General features: G+C 42.4%; 1 long non-coding RNA gene across 3 annotated transcripts in view; it reads right to left on the bottom strand.

Moving 5' to 3' along the window:
• LOC141058860 (uncharacterized) overlaps positions 1-15004 on the bottom strand; it is an 88142-nt gene extending 73138 nt beyond the window's left edge. The window contains exons 1-4 of one of the 3 annotated variants that reach the window (XR_012222339.1): positions 13463-14996; positions 12653-12769; positions 832-1090; positions 549-674 (exon numbers count right to left, since the gene is read on the bottom strand). This is a non-coding gene — a long non-coding RNA (uncharacterized lncRNA). Of the gene's footprint in view, positions 1-548; positions 1091-12652; positions 12770-13462 lie in introns of all 3 variants that reach the window. The other 2 variants (XR_012222338.1, XR_012222337.1) reach the window with 2 other exon arrangements.
• Between the last annotated feature and the right edge of the window lie 4742 nt (positions 15005-19746).

Raw genomic sequence — 19746 nt, 5'->3', positions numbered from 1 at the left:
AGCTCAAGCCCATCACAGGTGCTGCTCCTTTGTGTCGACTCCAGGCTCCAGTATGCTGCTGTGCCGCCAGGTATTAGAATGGGCCAGGAGACCTGCAGTCCCCTGCTCTCCAGATTTGGCTGCCGGGAACAACCACGGACTCCGGTATCCGGTTCCTAGCGCTCAGCTCTGGGGCGAGTTTAATCACAGCTCCACTCCCCAGGTTTTGCTTGACTTCTCTGCTACCGACACCTTGTAAGGGGACCCCTCCTTGCTCCCAGGCATGACATTACTCCCTGTGAGGGAGGCAATTCCACTGTGGCAACTCGACTCCTGGGGTGAAGAACTACAGAACTTCAAAATGTGATTTCTCACTGCTGGATCATCACTTTGGAGTCATAAAGGGATCAACTTGCTCATCTTATACATTGTTTAGGGCTGTAAACGTTTGACAGGTTCCCTTTAAAGCCCATTTAGATAAATTGATAATATTGGCCTTGTACTGTATATATCCTATAATATGGGTCCTATAATGCTTGCTTGACAGGTGATTGTATCGTCATTATTACCTGCACCCAGTGTTCCCCATAGTTTTCCGGCTCCTGCTGTGCCCGGCAATTAAGTCCATGTATTGACCGAATATGAGTAAATAAATCCAATAGAAGACTCATTTTGTCTGATACTTCTGCCATTACCTAGAATCACAACATCAAAGAAGAGATGAGCGACGCTGACATCTTCCCATACAAGATTATTTCACAGCATTTCCCTTCAGATCATTCCGGTCTCAAGCCCACGACCGGTGTCCTAAGGAGCAGATCGGATTTAGTTTATGGGATTTTTGTTGGCTACCTGAGGAGGTTAAAGGGTCTGTAGTCTTAGCCAATGTCATGTTATGTAATCTTGTTAAATGGATGGAGGAGCTTTTCTTGGTAAGAGGACATCTGTCAGATAGATATGTTGGGATTTTAGCATTTAATGGTGATTCCAGCTTCTTTTAAGTGCAAATCTCATCATAAAGCAATCTAGAAGATTTTGAGTCTTTGGGAAGCATTGTGACATTTCACATCTTTTCTTCTTGAATTGAAGCTTTTCTTACACGGTTGTCATCCTAAGGGGTTAAGGAGCAGACGTAAGACTATTACAAGGATTTCCTCAAATTAAAAGTAGCTATATTCGGTATACATCACATATATTCTTAAAATTAGAAAATTAGAGCCAGATAGGCAGACATCTCTGCTCCATTGAAGTTGACTTGTCTGCTCAGCGGCTCAGAAGGACAATTCTATGGCCACTCTAAATTCTCCATCTCCCTTCACATTTTGGACCTGGTTACTAGAGGCAGAATTTCATAATTACAAAAAATATCAACTTTGGCCCAGTTTATGACGCTCCACCATCACTTTTTCCCATTCAAGCATTTTGGTAAAATTTTGGGGGGGGGGGACTTCAAAATAGCACCAAGAACAAGATCCACCAAGCGCCAAGATTTTTATTCGAAGAGAAGAAGAGACTGATGCATCACTCACAGTTACACCAGTAATAATATATCTACGAAATTGTGCAAAATTAAAAAGAAAGTGTTTTGGGAAGCGCCATCCAAATTGGGTCTAAGTAGATGGACCTGTCACCTAGTTGACTTTGTCTTCCTCACCCACAGATACGGTATAGAATAGACAGAAGCCAGCAGTTGTTTCAAAATATTCTTTTAGACCAGTTTCAGCCAAACATATCCTGCGTACACTTGTGTGCTTTTAATCACAGATGTAAATTTTGGTTTGACCCCAGGTTTAGTGACCAAAATTGCCAGCTTCATAGAGATCTGTGAAGATGTCAGTTTGGGTCTTTAAAGTCACAGTCAGGTTAGAACTTGCAGCCATAATTTCACCTCTCTCTGATATCACCACAAGTGGTTGGGTCTTTTTTGCACTTCCTGGGACTTTTATTTTGCATTATAAATATTAGCATGGTCTTTTTTTTGCTTTTCAATACATTTAAGTACAGGAAGAAAAAAAATATATTTTTTTTCCTTTTCCATTTTTTCTTTTTGTAAGAAAATAACGTTTGTTTTGGGTCACCATAATCTGAGGGCCATAACTTTTTCCATCAGCAGAGCAATGGAATGACTTGTTTATCAGTTACCATGTACTGATAAAAAAAAAGTTGTATGCACCCCAATGTTTCACCTTTTTAAGTTTGGGGAGGAGGGATAAATCAAAAATTGGCAATTCTACACTTTCAAAATTTTTTTTACTGTATTTACTGGATGATTAATAGGACACGTTAACTTTACTCTGATCATCACTATGAATATTTCGATAAATTGAAATTTCCCCCCCCCCCAGGTTTTACTGCTTTTGTATAAATATAAAAATGGTCGCTACAGTCCAAGACCAATGATCATTTTTACTATTCCACCAATTAAGCTAAGGAAGAAGCACTCGCGATACGCGCGTCAGGGTCAGAAGGTTCAGCTCACTTGGCATTGCATTTTTTGAGAGGCGCAGATTCAGGCAATATGTACACGCAATGGGGTATTGGACCCCTCTTATAAGCGCAAGTATTAGTGATACACTGACGGCACTTGGCAGTACGGTGATCCACACAGAAATAAAGGCTCTGTCATTGATTAATTTCCCTTTCACTGCATTGCATAAGTATTGCATTCTTTTTTGCATGTGCAATTTAATGCAGCTGGTTAATATATGTAGACAGAGTTTAAAGTTCAGATCCTTGTCTGGGTAGGTGGCAATTTGGATCAGTCTTCCTATGCACACACGGATATATTTTATGCAGCTATAGGGCAACAGTTTTGTTCAATGACTATTATAACAGTCGGTATTTTCATGACGGCATTTCAGCAACTGCCTGAGATGGCCTATTTCATGCATTGTATTTCACATATGTATTTGTAAGGGAATGGAAAATGTTATTCTTCTATCTTTTATCTCTTTCTCGTATTTTACTGGTACACGTTCATGTGTATTACCAATATGTGTGTGTCACACAGGTATTACTACACTATTCTGTGTATTACCTTAAGGGATAAAAGGTATAATGTATATTTATGTTAATGCTTTGTATAACTACAGTTATAGTTGTAGGGAAATCGTAGTACCCCAGTTAGGCCACTAGATGGGGGTGGAGTGCATACTCAGCCTGTAAATAGTTAAAGTAGGAGGAGCTAATGGCCATTAAGCTGAGGAACAGCTGAGATTTGAATCAGTTGGGCCGGAGCGCCCAGCCGTCCAGGCCCTGAGGGCCACAGATGACAACACTGCAAAACACAGCAGCGCAGATCACAGCTGCACGGTTCACAGTAGCGCAGAACATAGCAGTGCAGATGACTACACTACAGATGGTAGCGAGACAGTTGGCAGCAGTACGGCAGCACAGATCGCCAATTATGAGGCAGCTTGCTACGTGGGCAGATGCATTTTTGTCTGGGGCGAAACAGACAGGGAAACGCCCAAAAATGGTGAAGATGGACAGAGGATGCTGTGATGCTGAACGGGACGTCCCGGAGATATGCTGAAGAAAGATAGTGAGAGCATAGGGAAAGTGATAGAATTGTGCACTGTGGAATCTGAGGTAACCGCTGCAAAGAAAATGGATGTGCTGTGTACAAAAATGAGTAAAGCTGTTATTGTTAAAGCTGAACGGGACTGTGATCCTTTGTTCCACATTGTCTGAGGAGAACGTGCAGCACATTACAGAAAGCCCTGAGAAGAATGGAGCTGCAGGTATGCTAACAGGAAGCGGTCATGTCTATGTGAGGGCAGGCCAGGACACCATTACCCTGGAGTCCTCGGCCATGACTATGGTCCTGGTCGATCCTTACACTTGGCGTAGTCGGCCGGGTGCCGAAGTCGTGCAGCGTGGGAGTTCTGTAGAATATGAAGTCGATGTGACAGGAAAAGATGACACTGATGTGACAAGAAAAGATGAGACTGGAGATGTGAGAGAAGTGACAAGTGCCTCAGATGCTATGAAGACTCTGGAGAATTTGATGTGGATTGCTATACTGTCTTGTGGAGATGCTGCAAAGAGAGTAGAGACTGAAATTCAGAAAGTGACCACTATATTGGAAATGCCTAAACCTTTATGTGGGACTGAAAATGCCTCAGTGACAAAGATGACAGTGCGTGGCGTCATGAGAGAAAACTGACTCCGCCCTTCGTGGGCATGTCTTAGAAAGAGCGCAAAAGCCTGCCTGCCAGTCGTCGCCAACCTGCCCATGGTGGGTGTGGCTAAAGGAACGAGGACCACACCCTCCACTTTCGAATGCTGCAAAATGGGTGGAGTGGATGGAGTTGACCCAGCCCAGAAACGGGTCGGGTGCAGCTAATGTGAGTGGAGTGGTGAGTGCACCCCAGCCCCTGACCTTGGATTAATGGTCGCTGCCACGGGCCTCAGTTGCAGAAGCTGTTGTTCGGCCCTTTTTCTTGGAAGAATAGTCCTTGCCCCAACTCCATGTCTCTGAGGCTCAGTCTCCCTCTGCCACTGTGAATGCTTTTTTAAAATTTTGGATAACTAGAGGAGGAAGACCTGTGAAGACTCAGACGTCAAGGTTAGGCTGGTTTCACATTTGCGTTTTTTAGCGCTGGAAAAAAACGCTAACCTGCGCATGCGTTTTTTCCCCTATATTTAACATGGGTGCGCATACCTGCGCGCTTGTAAGCGCATGTATGCGATTTTCATGCGCTGCGTTTTTTTGGGGTGTGCGATTGGATTTTCCAGACGCATCATGTTGCATTTTTTGGCCCTGCAAAAAAGCGCATGCGCACATATGCGCACGTTTTGCGCTAAAAATGGCCATTATAGCCTATGGATGCGCATATGTGCGCACTGGCATGCTCATGTAAGCGTTTTTTTTGCATATGCGTTTTTTTTTTTTAACCATGGAATTTAGGGGTTTGGGTTAGAGTTAGGGTTAGTTAAGGGGGTTTAGGGTTAGGGTTAGGGTCAGGGTCAGGGTTAGGGTTGGGTTTTGGGTCAGGGTTAGGGTTAAGTATGGTTTGGTTAAGGGTTAGGGTCAGGGTCAGGATTAGGGTTAAGTATGGTTTTGTTAAGGGTTAGGGTCAGGGTTAGGGTTAGGGTTAGGGTCAGGGTTAGGGTTAGGGTTATGGTTAGGGTCAGGGTTAGGGTTAAGTATGGTTTTGTTAAGGATTAGGGTCAGGGTTAGGGTCAGGATTAGGGTTAAGTATGGTTTGGTTAAGGGTTAGGGTCAGGGTCAGGGTTAGGGTTAGGGTTAGGGTCAGGATTAGGGTTAGGGTTAGGGTTAAGTATGGTTTTGTTAAGGGTTAGGGTCAGGATTAGGGTTAAGTATGGTTTTGTTAAGGGTTAGGGTCAGGGTTAGGGTCAGGGTTAGGGTTAAGTATGGTTTGGTTAAGGGTTAGGGTCAGGGTCAGGGTTAGGGTTAAGTATGGTTTTGTTAAGGGTTAGGGTCAGGGTTAGGGTTAGGGTCAGGGTCAGTTAGGGTTTAGGGTTTGGGTTAGGGTTAAGTATGATTTGGTTAAGGGTTAGGGTTAAGTATGATTTGGTTAAGGGTTAGGGTCAGGGTTAGGGTTAGGGTTAGGGTCAGGGTTAGGGTTAGTAAAGTCATGGTTTGGGTAGTGTGAGGGGCCACCTAAAAATGTTGGAAAAAAACGCAAACGCGGTAAAAACGCACTAAAAACGCATACAAACGCTTAAAAACGCTGCGTTTTTTTCATGCATGCTCATAAAAATGCTTGAAAAAAATCGCAGCAGTTGTATGCTTTTGTATGCGTTTTTTCAATGCGTTTTTTTGCGGGAAAAACGCGCTGCAAAAAAAAGCAAGTGTGAAACTAGCCTGAGATTTCAGAAAGGCAGATTTTAAGGGATTCAGAAAGAGAATTGGAGGGATCCAATGGCTGGATATCCTTAAGGACAAAAATGTCCAGGAAGGATGGGAAATCTTGAAAAATGAAATTCTCAAAGCACAATTGTTAACAATTGTGAAAAGAGGGAAGAATAGGAAGCATTTAAGGAAACCAGGATGGATGAACACATTAAGCACATGCTAAAAAGGAAGAAAGAAAGGTTTATAAAATGGAAAGAGGGAGGCATATGTAAAGAAGAATATAATGCTGTCTGCAGAACCCAAATCAGATTATCTAAAGCTGACAATGAATTGAGGCTTGCAAGAGACGTCAAAAGCAATAATAAAGGATTTTGGGGGATGTCAAAAGTAAAAGAAAAGTCAATGATACTATAGGATTTTTACAGGATGAAAATGATGAAATGGTAAGACAGGATGTTGAGAAGGCCGAACTTTTAAATTCCTATTTTGCATCTGTTTTCTCTCAGAAAGGAAATGTAACAAACTGTTCTTCACTGTCCTATTAAGGGAATAGAAGAATCCAGGATATCTATAAACAGAAAGATAGTGAGGAAACACTTAGCTAACCTAAATGAATTCAAGTCTAAAAGGTACAGATGAATTACACCCCAGAGTGCTGAAGGAGATATCAGAATAAATTTTTGAACCCCTCTCCATAATCTTTGAAAATTCTTGGAGAACAGGAGAAGTCCCAGAAGACTGGAGAAGGGCAAATGTTGTTCCTATCTTCAAAAAAGGGAAGAAGGTGGACCCAGGCAACTATAGGCCAGTGAGTCTGACTTCTATACCAGGAAAGATCTTTGAACAAATTATTAAACAACATGTATGTACGTACCTAGATAAGAATGAAGTGATTAAACAGAGTCAGCATGGGTTTGTAACTAATAAGTCATGTCAGACTAACTTAATTTCCTTCTATGACAGAATCACTGATTGGGTGGATCAGGGAAATGCTGTAGATATAGTATATCTTGACTTTAGCAAAGCGTTTGACAAAGTATCTCACACAATCCTTATTGAAAAAATGACTAAGTATGGAATGGACAAGGCAACTGTTAGGTGGATTCATAACTGGCTTAGTGATCGGACCCAAAGAGTGGTCGTAAATGACTGCACATCCAGTTGGAAGAATATCTCAAGTGGGGTACCACAGGGCTCTGTATTGTTCAACATCTTTATCAATGATTTAGATGAAGGAATTGAGGGTAAACTGATTAAAATTGCTGATGACACAAAGCTAGGAGGGATAGCTACTACTAGAGAAGAGCGAGAGAGGATTCAAAAAGATATAAATAAACTGGAGCAGTGGGCAGCAACTAACAGAATGCATTTTTCCCTGTTAAAAACCAAAGTACTACATCTGGGCAATAAAAATGAAAAAAGCATATACATAATGGGAGGAATAGGGCTAAGCAACAGCACATGTGAAAAATACTTGGGTATACTAATAGATCACAGACTGAATATAAGTCAACAGTGTGATGCAGCAGCAAAAAAGGCAAATGCAATTCTAGGATGTATTAACAGAAGCATACAGTCTAGATCACGTGAAGTTATTATTGCCCTCTACTCCTCTTTGGTCAGACCTCATCTGGAATACTGTGTCCAGTTTTGGGCGCCACATTTTAAAAAAAAAGACATCAACAAACTGGAGCAAGTTCAGAAAAGAGCGACCAGAATGGTGACCGGTCTGCAAATCCTGTCTTATGAGGAAAGGTTGCAGGATTTGGGAATGTTTAGCTTGCAAAAGAGAAGACTGAGAGGAGACTTAATAGCTGTGTACAAATATCTCAAGGGCTGTCACATTGTAGAAGGATCAACTTTATGCTCATTTGCACAAGGAAAGACTAGAAGCAATGGGATGAAACTGAATGGGAGGAGACACATTAGATATTAGAAAAAACTTTTTGACAGAGTGATCAATGAGTGGAACAGACTTCCACGAGAGGTGGCGAGTTCTCCTTCAATAGAAGTCTTCAAACAGAGGCTGGACAGACATCTGTCTGGGATGATTTAGCGAATCCTGCTTTGAGCAGGGGGTTGGACCAGATGGCCCAGGAGGTCCCTTGCAACTCTATGATTCTATGTCTCTGGGTGCCTCCCATTTCCACCAGCCTGGAGAGGGCCCTTTTCTTTGCCTAGTCAGGCCGCCTGGATCGAGAGTGTCATCAGGCGCAAAAAGCAACATGAGCATGAGGCAGGAGCATGAGGTCTGGGTAGAGTTGCACCACAGAAGGGAGGACGCTATGGCAGACCGCCACAGTAGTGGGCAGCTAGTTTACACCGACGAGGGCCGCGGCTATGGTTTTATCTGTGAAAATGGGGACCAATGCCAAGGTCTATGTCAATATGGCCTCAGTCAAATTTGGCTGGCCCCGGCGTTAAGGAGACTGGGTTACCATCTTCAAGGAAGATGGCCCTCGTGGCTACTACACTGTGGCTGTGGAACTGCAAAGTGAGGACTTGGAGCTATATGCAGGCCCGGAGCGGGCTCATTTTGATCCTAGTACCCAGGATACTGCCCAGCTAGGCCCTACATCTTGATTCCCCGAGGAAGCTATGACATCTGCGGCTGCAGAGTCATTGAATCGGGCTCTGCACCCAAGACATAATGAACCGGCATAGGACGAGTGCCAATGAATTGCTACTTCTGAATAGGGACTGTTCCGCATCCCTATGGGTGGAGAAGCCCCAATGCGCCCCATAGCTGGGTGCGGTATGGCCGGATGGCCTCAAAGTTGATGTTTGTTTTTTGTAATTGTGCCCTTTCTACTGGAAAGCAGAACCATGCCCTAGGACTGTAGTCCAGATTACTTGCAGCTGCAGCAACAGACTTTTCAGGACAGGCAGCACACATGAAATAAAGGTCAATGCCATCCTCAAAGGAAGGCTGAGCACAACCCCAAATACTGTGGATCTTATACATGGAACACTTGTACAGTATATATGTTTACGTCCCATGGATAAACAGGACCGGAGTTCAATGAACGTTGTCGAGGAAATAGACTTTTCTTACCACAGATAGTATTATTGGACTGTAGGTGACCTGGAGTACTGTGAGCCAGGCACCTCTGATAAGAAAAGTGAAAGAGTTTAATAAGAACATTGTTCATGTTGAGCTAAGTTGAATTATTTTTAAAATGTCTTCCTATGCGAGTATTGACTGTAAAGAATAAAGTGGGTATGGAATGGTCAGGGACAACCATTGTTAAAGGAAGGGAGAATCTAAGGGAATGGAAAATGTTTTTGGTCTACTTTTTATCTCTCTCATATTTTACTGGTACTGCTATATGTTCATGTGTATTATCATTTTGTGTGTCACATAGGTACTGCTACACTATTCTGTGTATTAACTTAAGGGATAAAAGGTGTAATGTATAATTATGTTAATGCTATGTATAACTACTGTTATAGTTGTAGGGAAAGCATAGTACCTCAGTTAGGCCACTAGATGGGGGTGGCGCGCATACGCAGCCTGTAAATAGTTAAAGTAAGAGGAGCTAATGGTCGTTAAGCTGAGGAACATCTGAGATTTGAATCAGTTGGGTGGGAGCGCCCTAACAGGGCAGTCAGCTCTGTAACGTTAAAGACACGGGCCCAGCCATCCAGGGCCTGAGGGCCACAGATGACAACACTGCAAAACACAGCCGCACAGCTCACAGCAGCGCAGAACATAGCGGGGCAGATGACTACACTATGGTTATACAGAGTGTACAATATGGTTATACACAGTACACTCTGAAGACAGTGAAGAACGGTGGTGCCAGCATCATGATATGGGTCTTCAGAGAGTACTGTGGTTTGAATGCAGAGATTGGGGGTCATCTGACGAACTGTCTTTGTCACTTGGACCCAAAAAGAACAATTTTACTTTCATCAGTCCACAAAATGTTTCTCCTTTTCTCTTTATGCCATTTGATGTGTTCTTTGGCAAATTGTATCCGCTTCAGTACATTTTTTCTTTTTTTTTTTAGCAAGAAGTCCTGGCAAAGTAACACTAAAGAGATTTCCTTCACTCAGGTGTTTTCTGTCACAGTCTTCACAGGTAACTTGAGACTGTCTGTGATCATCCTGGAGCTGATCATTGGCTGAGCCTTTGCCATGCTGGCTATTCTTCCATCCATTCGAATGGTAGTCTTCCGAGAGACATGGAAGAAAACGGGTTTAGCTTCCCATTATAAAGCATTGGATCACTGTCTGCGCTTCTTTATAAGTTTTTCCCTCTTCAATCAAACTTTTTAATCAAATTACGCTGTTCGTCTGAACAATGTCTCATACAACCCATATTTCTTAGACTTTCAAGGAGAAATACATGTACAACATGTCCTGGCTTCACTCTTAAATAAGGGCCACCTGAATCACACCTGTCTCTTCACAGAATGATTGATCTTACCAATTGAGCTCCACACTGATTATTGTGATCACACCGTGATCTTTCAATTAATTATTCTAATACACAGACTCAGAAACCTGCAGATCATGTGTTAGGAGTCGGATTTCTGCGTTTACTCTGCAGGGATCCAGATCCTCACATTCTGCACTCTCCTCCTATTTTTCCACTGCAGAGGAGATTGCCTTGCAGCAAATCTCTCCTGAGGCTAAGTCCCTCTGTATTCTTACTGGGCATGCTCATAGGACGATCTCCCATTGGAGATCGGGAGTCATGTGCTCAGGTCCCGCTTCAGTTCTTATTGGTCCATCTCGGAGATCTGGAAGGTCCCGGCTGCTATAAAAGGCGCACATGGCTGTTCCGCCATGCGCTAGTATAGACTATACTTGCTATGTGTGAATGGTGACGGATGTATGACTCTGGTAACTGACTCATTTGAAACCCCTTCCCTCTGATATTACGCATGGTGATAGGGAGTTAGTTTAGCAGTCAGCGCCAGTCAGTGGCAAGCCTTAAGCCACTGTGCGCACCACTACGCTAGCGTCCGACATCGCGCTTTCTATCTGGCTTTGTCGTCGAGCGGCAGTGTCCTACGCCACGCTGCAGTTGTAGCCCTTCTAGGCGTTCGCAGCAGCGACGTGGCACACACGGTAGGTCTAGAGGGACGCAGCTCCTCTGTCTTAGGTCCTGCTCCTGTGACCAGATACCGTGTGCGCATCTACCTGAAGCCTGTGACTAACAGGTTCAACGTTTTATGTGTTTTTTGTTGCGTCACCTCTGTGTGTGAACAGAGGCCGCTCTGCGCACTCCGGGTGAAGTTGAACCCGTGTGCATCATACCGCCATATTGATCCCCTGTCATCACTCAGCAGCGGTTGTTACACCTACTGCACGGTGGACCCCGAGCGGCGAACACACTTTATTTTTATTTAGTGCGTTCCACCGTTCCTAACATCATGAATGCGGAGTCTGGTGGTTTTTTTTAGACCAACTGGTAAATTGTGTGACGTGTGGTAATATAATTTATACCAAAAACAGGGATTAATATGGTTAGTCATACTGGACTGCTATTTTGAGCTACTGTATGAGATCTGGGGTCGGGGACGAGCGGAGGATTGGGTACAAACTTTCCATGGTAGTACATCTTTTATCTGCAATCAGGACACATTTCGTTTGCATTGAATAATTTATATGTAAATCTATTTCTCCGGCATGTGACAGATTTGATCTTCTCCATCTACAGATTTCCTGGAGATCTCATTCTTCTTGGGTCTTGTTTTCAGATGATCTGACACAGGTTCTCTATGGTTTATAATTATAACTTCATATAATGCATCCTAAGGATAAAAAGAACATTGAGGTGGAAATACCAAATGTGAGAGTTTTATAATTATTTATTAGTCCAGATGTGAGGGTCTTAAAGCCCCATGAAATTTCACTAAATTACTATTGCTGTAAAGGAAGGGGATTTATAAAGAGGTTATTTAACCTTAAAGCCCCCCGCAGATCCACATTGTCTGGCGCTCTTGTATGGCCGGTAGGATTACTGTCGTACAAGATGCCATCTTACTTGTCTCACTTGTTTTCACTGATCACTCATATTTGTATTATTAGGAAAAGCCAAGAGAGGTCCCGAAATCCAGGAGAACCATCTCTGATGTGATCAGGCTGCCCCCAACTTGTGATCCCTTTGTGGATGTCTAGCCTCAGGCTCGGAGAGTCTGGGAACCTGCTAAGAAAAATCTCCAACTCATTAACATCCCAATTAAGAGGGGACAAAGCAACAGCAACTACAGAGAGGGGGAATAAGAAGCCGAGAAAGGGAGAAAAGATAATTACTAGGAGCGGTGGGGATTATACCCCATCATGAATGCACCAGCAATGGAGAGCAGGTCTATGACTCCTAATTAATGTGACATTAAAGGTTTCGTTGTGATATCTCTTCCAATAACACCATAACAATACAAAACGAAGGGGGAGGGGGTGTAATATCCGTCTATAATGGTCCATGATACCCAACAGTACGGTAACGCCACGCTGGATTCCAGCTGTTCATCGTGAAGAGAAAGACATTCATATATTTGGTAAATTATTAAAATATTAATTTAATAAAATGTATTAATCTGAACTTAGCATCAATATTTCTCAAATCTATATGATGGCTTCAATTTAGAGGAATAAAATTCTTTTTAAACATTATGACATTAGTGTGTTTCATTTTTAAGGATCGGTAACGTTTCTTCCCCTTGGATATACCGGATCATTACACTTCATCATTTACATTGCCTAATGATTGATGATCGACAATTAAATAAAAAGTTTAAAAAATCTCAGCCGTCATTAGAACAAATGTATTTCTACCTAATAAAGTGAATATTCATTCCTCCTAGCGCGGGGACAAGCCGGAGTTTAGTTTCTTACATTCAAAGGTGACTCCAGTGGGGACATTTCCTTTCCTCCTCCGGCTCCTTCATCCTCCTGAGGACACAGATTAGGAGACTCCAGAATAACGTCCGGTAAACTTTACCATCGAGGCTCCTGTACAGGGAATGTAAGAAATCCCATCCATGTGTGTCATCATCATCATTAGCAATTTAATCTCATCACAACATCTCCTCTTAACAAAACTACTCCGCTTCTCAAGCAAATTATTAACTTTAAATTTCTAAATTTATTTTTTTAGAATGTAATAATTCTTCTAGAAAGTCCCTAAAAAATTTAAATAATTTATCAGAAGCCCATTAAACTATTAGACTACAATAATATGAATAAAAGTAGTAAATTCATCAGTACGTGATGGAGGACTTTTTGTTTTATAAATATTAAATTTTTTTCTCTTTTACACTTTCACAAGATGCTTTTTTTTTTTGTTTGTTTTAATGTTCATAGCCTGATAAATCAGGTAAATGTGATGGATCTGAATATTAATCAGTTGGGTTCAACCGGATTCACTAATGGAACTGTCAGCAAGCACCGACGCTCAGAGCTTCACGGCGGCCAATCATTTATAACCCCCTTCCCACCGGCTTATTTCCTTCTATTGCCACCACTCCCTTATTTGATTGACAGTTCTGTCTTCATACAAGGGGAGAGATAGAGGAGCAACAAGCAGGTAGGAAGGTGTAGTTATAGGATTGGCCGCACTATGAAGCGCCGAGCTCCTGAATTTTGTCAGTGCAGAATGACTGTTCAAACAAAGTCCCTTTAAGATTCTGAAGGCCATTTTCCTACCTGCAGATAACTATCAAAAGTTGGGGGAAAATCTCCTCAAAACGTAAGGATCTTGGCTGTAACATTTTGCTATAGAGTAATTTCTTAGATTAACACCTTGACTTTTTTTTTCCACCAAAGCGTTGAGCAGTGAGACGAGAACGGTGAGGAATTTCACCAAGACATTGCAGCTACGGGGAAAAAATAACAAGTAAAATGAAATCCATCAATGCTTGCAGATTACAGTTAGATGATTGTATTATATGATCCGATGCAGAAGTACAAGAGACAAGCAAAAAAAAAAAAAAGTTGTGACTGAATGAGGAGCAAATGTTGTAGACCAATTTCTGTAACTGTTCATCATTTGCAATAGTTGAATTGTTGCAAAGTTTCCTCTAAATATCAGAAAATTGGCCTAAAAAATATTCTGCATCTTTATACTTGCAAAAATAATGTTTCAAAGTACTTAAACTTTATGCATTAATTATATATAGCAGTAAAAGGAAAACTTTGTGATCTTAAAAAAAGAGAAAACTAGAAAGAGTCATTGCCAGATTTGAATTTACTAGGTCAAAATCATTAAGAAATGGCTCATTTCATAACTGAACCCGACAACGTCAAGAAAATAAATAGAAGAGTGTAAATGTTAAGGGGTGTGAAGCACAAGGACAAGAAAGGGTTTACCTCCTCTGCCCCATGCCTGGAACCATTTAGCTGCACAGTAGGGTTGCCAGGGGGAAGACTCTTGGACGTGGACCGACTGCATCATGGGCCTGTCAGTAGCAGTGAGGAGGAGGAAGTGGTGCTGCACAGGAAGGAAGCAGAGAGCGGGAAATGTGGGCAAGCAGACCTCAGAGCAGCTTGGGCAGCGGTCAGGGCAGGATGCAGCTGCGCTCGGGAGAGTAAAGAGAACTCCCGTTTAGAGGACCGACACGGGTGGACTGCACTGGGAGACGGCATTGTGTGAGCATGTGGAACCGGAGTCTGCCGTGACAGGAGAGGTGCGTCCTGAACCCCGTGCAGACAGTGCCCCGTTCAGAGAGTGGGGCCTGTGCAGAGACCGCGACCCCAGCGCGTAGCCCCGGTACCCGCGGTGCTAGTGCAGAGCCCCAGATCTCCGCTGAGAGACCTAACAAGGGACAGAGTGTTTCACCTGGGAGAGGCTGTTGTGCTTAAACAAAAGACTCAGAGCAGAGGGGAAACAGTTTGCCCAGTACCCCCTCTGCCTTTTGCATTAACCCTTGAGACCCTGGCGGAGGATTGTTAAGACCACAGAGATCACAGGGACTATAGACAACAAGTGCCGTTGTTGTTCGGCGCCAATGTTGGAGAAGACGACTCTGCAAGCAAGTCCCCCTTCAGACTGATAAGTTCTTTCCAGGAGAACCCGTTTATGACTGCTCATACCGTTTGCCTCTCTGATAACCTGTTTCACTTTTCCAATACTCACACTGTTATATTACCAGTTTACATCCCTGAAAGTACACCTCCCTTTCACTGTTGGTCCATCTGTTCCGTGGTGACATAGGCCGCACCTGCACGTTATTACATAATCAGTGATCTCATTCTGCGGTCAGCAATAAAAAGTGTAGCACCGAGGCCATAGAAGGCAAAAGGAGGGGAAAGTTTTAATACAACTCAATTGCAAAAATAATTTTTATTCAAAAATACCTGGAATTAAAAATAAAAAGGTTGTCACTTTCCATGGAAACCCCTTTTGTGAAATTGTATTCTGCACTTTGTTTTTTTTCCCCCTATGGTAGCAAAATCAAATTACAGCATTTTAAGGATAAATAAACCGATAAAAAAAAACAACTGCTGAGCACAATTGGGGCACTTTAGGCCACTTATGAATCCCAGGTCCAAGTATTAAGTCAAATCAATGAATCTTATCAGCCCAAATATTTTCCATTTTGCAGGTATGAAAAAAAGTTTTCCCTACATTAAATAGAAACCCTACATGAAACTGCTGCCGCACCACGACCAGAATAATGCAACATAAAATATACACATTAACAAAAAGTGGTATAGGGTCCCTCCAATCATCATCATCATAGAGGGTAAGTGGTCCAACCATCCGTCCGTCCATATACAGTAAATCCATATATCGGTATACACAATACAAAACTGTCTCAGGCTCATTAACTCCTTATGGACCAATTTTTTCACTTTTTCTGCTCTTTTTTTCTCCCCGTCTTCTAAGAGCTGTAACTCTTATATTTTCCCGCTGACAGTCATGTGAAGGCTTATTTTTTGTGGTACCATTTGCATTCATGAAAGACACCATTCAAAAATTGTAAAAAAAAAAAAAAAAGTGAAAAAAAAAAAATTAAATGCAATTTCACAATTTGTTTTGGGCGTTAATTCTGCACCAGAATGACCTGTAAAAACAATTGTCCAGGTCAGTATGATTATGACCACATTTGCTTGGTTTTATTTTTTTTTTTTTTTTTTTAAATGGTGAAAAAAAAAAAAAAAAAATTTTCAGCACTTATTGCATTTTTTGTGGCGTTCTGGCAACCAAAAACTGGCGATTCTGGATTTCTGTTTTTTTTTTTTTTTTTTTTTTTTTTTTTAAACTTTACAACTTTTACTGAATGGGTCAATTTTAATTTTAGGTAGAGTAGACTTTTCTGGACACATTGAGGCCAAATATTCATATTTTTTACATATCTTTAATTGTTAACAGGGGAATAGGGGGTGATTCGAATCTCTATTTTTTTTACATTGTTAAAAACTTAATTTACTTTTTACCCTGTAATTCCCCTCAGGGGATTTGAACCTGTGATAATCTGATCATTTATGTTATATACAGCTACAGTGGGGGAAATAAGTATTTGAGCCCTTGCTGATTTTCTAAGTTTGCCCACTGACAAAGACATGAACAGTCCATAATTTTAACGGTACGCTAATTTTAACATTGAGAGATAGAACATCAAAAATAAAATCCAGAAAATCACATTGTATAAATTTTATAAATTTATTTGCATTTTGCAATGAGAAATAAGTATTTGATCCCTCTGGCAAACAAGGCTTAATACTTGGTGGCAAAACCCTTGTTGGCAGGCACAGTAGTCAGATGTTTTTTGTAGTTGATGATGAGGTTTGCGCACATGTCAGGAGGAATTATGGTCCACTCCTCTTTGCAGATCATCTCTAAAACATTAAGATTTTGAGGCTGTCGCTTGGCAACTCGGAGCATCAACTCCATCCATAAGTTTTCTATGGGATTAAGGTCTGGAGACTGGCTAGGTCACTCCATGACCTTAATGTGCTTATTTTTGAGCCACTCCTTTGTTGCCTTGGCTGTATGTTTTGGGTCATTGTCTTGCTGGAAGACCCAGCCACGATCCATTTTTAATGTCCTGGTGGAGGGAAGGAGGTTGTCACTCAGGATTTTACAGTACGTGGCTCCATCCATTCTCCCATTGATGTGGTGAAGTAGTCCTGTGCCCTTAGCAGAGAAACAACCCCAAAACATGTTTCCACCTCCATGCTTGACATTGGGCACAGTGTTTTTTGGATCATTGACTCATTGACATTTCTCTTCCTCCAAACACGGCGAGTTGAGTTAATGCCAAAAAGCTTAATTTTTGTCTCATCTGACCACAGCATTTTCTCCCGATCACTCACAGAATCTTCCAGGTGTTCACTGGCAAACTTCAGACAGGCCTGCACATGTGCCTTCTTGAGCAGAGGGACCTTGCGGGCACTGCAGGATTGTAAACCTTTATGGCGTAATGTGTTACCAATGGTTTTCTTGGTGACTGATCTCTCACCTTCCTCATGATAAAGGATACCCCATAAGGTGAGATTTTGCATAGTGCCCCAAATCGATGTTGACTGACAATCATTTTGTATTTCTTCCATTTTCTTACTATTGTACCAACAGTTGTCTCCTTCCCACCCAGCGTCTTACTTATAGTTTTGTAGCCTATTCCAGCTTTGTGCAGGTCTATGATCTTGTCCCTGACATCCTTAGAAAGCTCTTTGGTCTTGCCTATGTTGTGGAGTCTGACTGAGTCTTTGGACAGCAGTCTTTTCTAAAGGTGACTATGTAAGACAGCTGTATAATGCAGTTAACGAGTTGATTCGGAGCATCTAACTGATCTGTAGGAGCCAGAACTCAATGGTTGGTAGGGGATCAAATACTTATTTCCCCCACTGTATGTACTTCTATGATGCCCAGCTGAAGGAGTCATAGGAGAGATCACATGACAGTCATAGGGTGGAGAGGGACGTTAAGCCAGCACCCGGCTTTCATTGCATCCTATCGGCTCCCTGTGATCGCTTAGCAGGGACGCCAATGGCTGTCCAAACTTACATCTGCGTGAACGCCGCTGGATTGCGGTGCTTAAATGACGCCGTCAGCAATTGACAAGGACAATTCAGACGTCAACTGCTGCTAAGGCGGATGTCATCTACATAAATCAGTCGGCATTTGCCCCCTCTGGAGCCAGTGTGATCCGCATCCACTCTAAAGTCGCTGACACGTTCCATGATTTAGGAGTCCTTGGGATTTTAAATTGTTAAATCCCATTTAAATAAGTTCCATAGTGTAAGTATTAAAGAATGAGACATGAAATATATTTCTAAATAACATTCATAAAAGATTAATGTGTCCCTAATAAATATGAAGAGCGATTAGGCCATAAGTGCATCAAATCAGTAGAGTAGCTACAGGGGGCAGAGAGTGTGGTCGCCCCTTGCTCACTTGGAGCTACTCTAAACTGTATCGGCAATCGCAGTGCGCAGATACCGCTATACTTGCAGTTGAGCTGGGAGCCTGCAGTCTACAGAAAAGCAGGGCGACATGATGACATCATCCAAGGCCTCCGCGTACTCTGGTGCGATGACATCACTTCACTGCTCTGCCTTAGTTCTGTCTGCCAAGGAACTCCTCAGGATTCATGATTAAGTAGATGTTCTTATTTTTAGTGCTTATGAGGGGCGGGGGGGCGGGGGGGGGGGACTACTGGGCCCCTATATACAGGTGGGGGGGCCTATGCAAAAAGTCTTGGGGTGCTACTGGACTACTGGGACCATGAATAGAATGTGAGGGAGCTACTGAAGGCCATGCACACAGTGTGGGGGGGAATTACTGGGGGCCATGGATACAATGTTGGGGGCTACTGGAATTCCGGGGGCCATGCCTACAGTGTGGGGGGCACCTGGGGGTCATGCATACAGTGTGGGTGGGCTACTGTAGACCATGCAGTGTGGGGGCCTATTATAATACTGAGGGCTATGCATACAGTGTGGCGGAAATACTGAGCGTGTACGTGTGTAATAGCAAAGCGAGTATAATAAAACTTAACTTTTAATAGATTTTATACACCACTAGAGGAGTACAAACAAACGAAATTACCTTTTTTTTCAATATAAATAAGATTAAATGAGCAGACGGCCACAGTGGACAGCTACGGACCGTTTATGCATCACTGTGGCAGTCTGATTTCTTTTTAGTTCGTACTACCTTAGTTTTTCTTTTTTATATGTCTATTAAAAGTTAACCATAATGATGTCACCGCCAGTCACAAGCAGTCATAGTAACATAGTAACATAGTTTTGAAGGCTGAAGGAAGACCTTATGTCCATCTAGTTCAGCCTATTTTTAGTGCAGCTGTTCTGCATTGTTGATCCTGGGAAAGGCAAAAAAACCCACAGAGTAGAAGCCAATTTTCTCCATAGGGAAAAAAATTCCTTCCCCTAAGCTGGGTCAACCATCTACCTATAATATTCTGTTATTCGTAACCTTCTATATTGTTACTCACAAGAAAAGCATCCATTCCTTTCTTACATTCATTCAGTGAGTTGGCCATCACCACTTCCTCAGGAAGAGAATTCCAGAGCCTCACTGCTCTTACCGTGAAGAACCCTCTTCTATGCTGGTGCAGAAATCGTCTTTCCTCCAAACGAAGAGAATGCCCCCTTCTTCTTGTCTCAGTCCTTGGTACAAACAGTTCATTGGAGAGATCTCTGTATTGCCCTCTGATATACTTGTACATATATATTAGGTCTCCCCTAAGTCTTCTCTTTTCTAGAGTAAATAGACCTAATTTTGATAACCTTTCTGGGTATTGTAGTGAACCAACTCCATTTATCATTTTAGTAGCCCGCCTTTGAACCCTTTCAAGTTCAGTAATGTCTTTCTTGAGCACCGGCGTCCAAAATTGCACACAATCCTCCAAGTGTGGTCTGACGAGTGATTTGTACAGAGGGAGAATTATGTTTTAATCTCGCGTCCCCAGACCTCTTCTAATGCATCCCATCACCCTATTTGCTTTGGTGGCAGCTGCCTGACA

The sequence above is a fragment of the Dendrobates tinctorius genome, unplaced genomic scaffold (assembly GCF_039654945.1).
Source record: "Dendrobates tinctorius isolate UK_male_01 unplaced genomic scaffold, ASM3965494v1 ptg000216l, whole genome shotgun sequence".
Taxonomy (NCBI): domain Eukaryota; kingdom Metazoa; phylum Chordata; class Amphibia; order Anura; family Dendrobatidae; genus Dendrobates; species Dendrobates tinctorius.
This window is presented reverse-complemented; position numbering and strand designations above follow the sequence as displayed.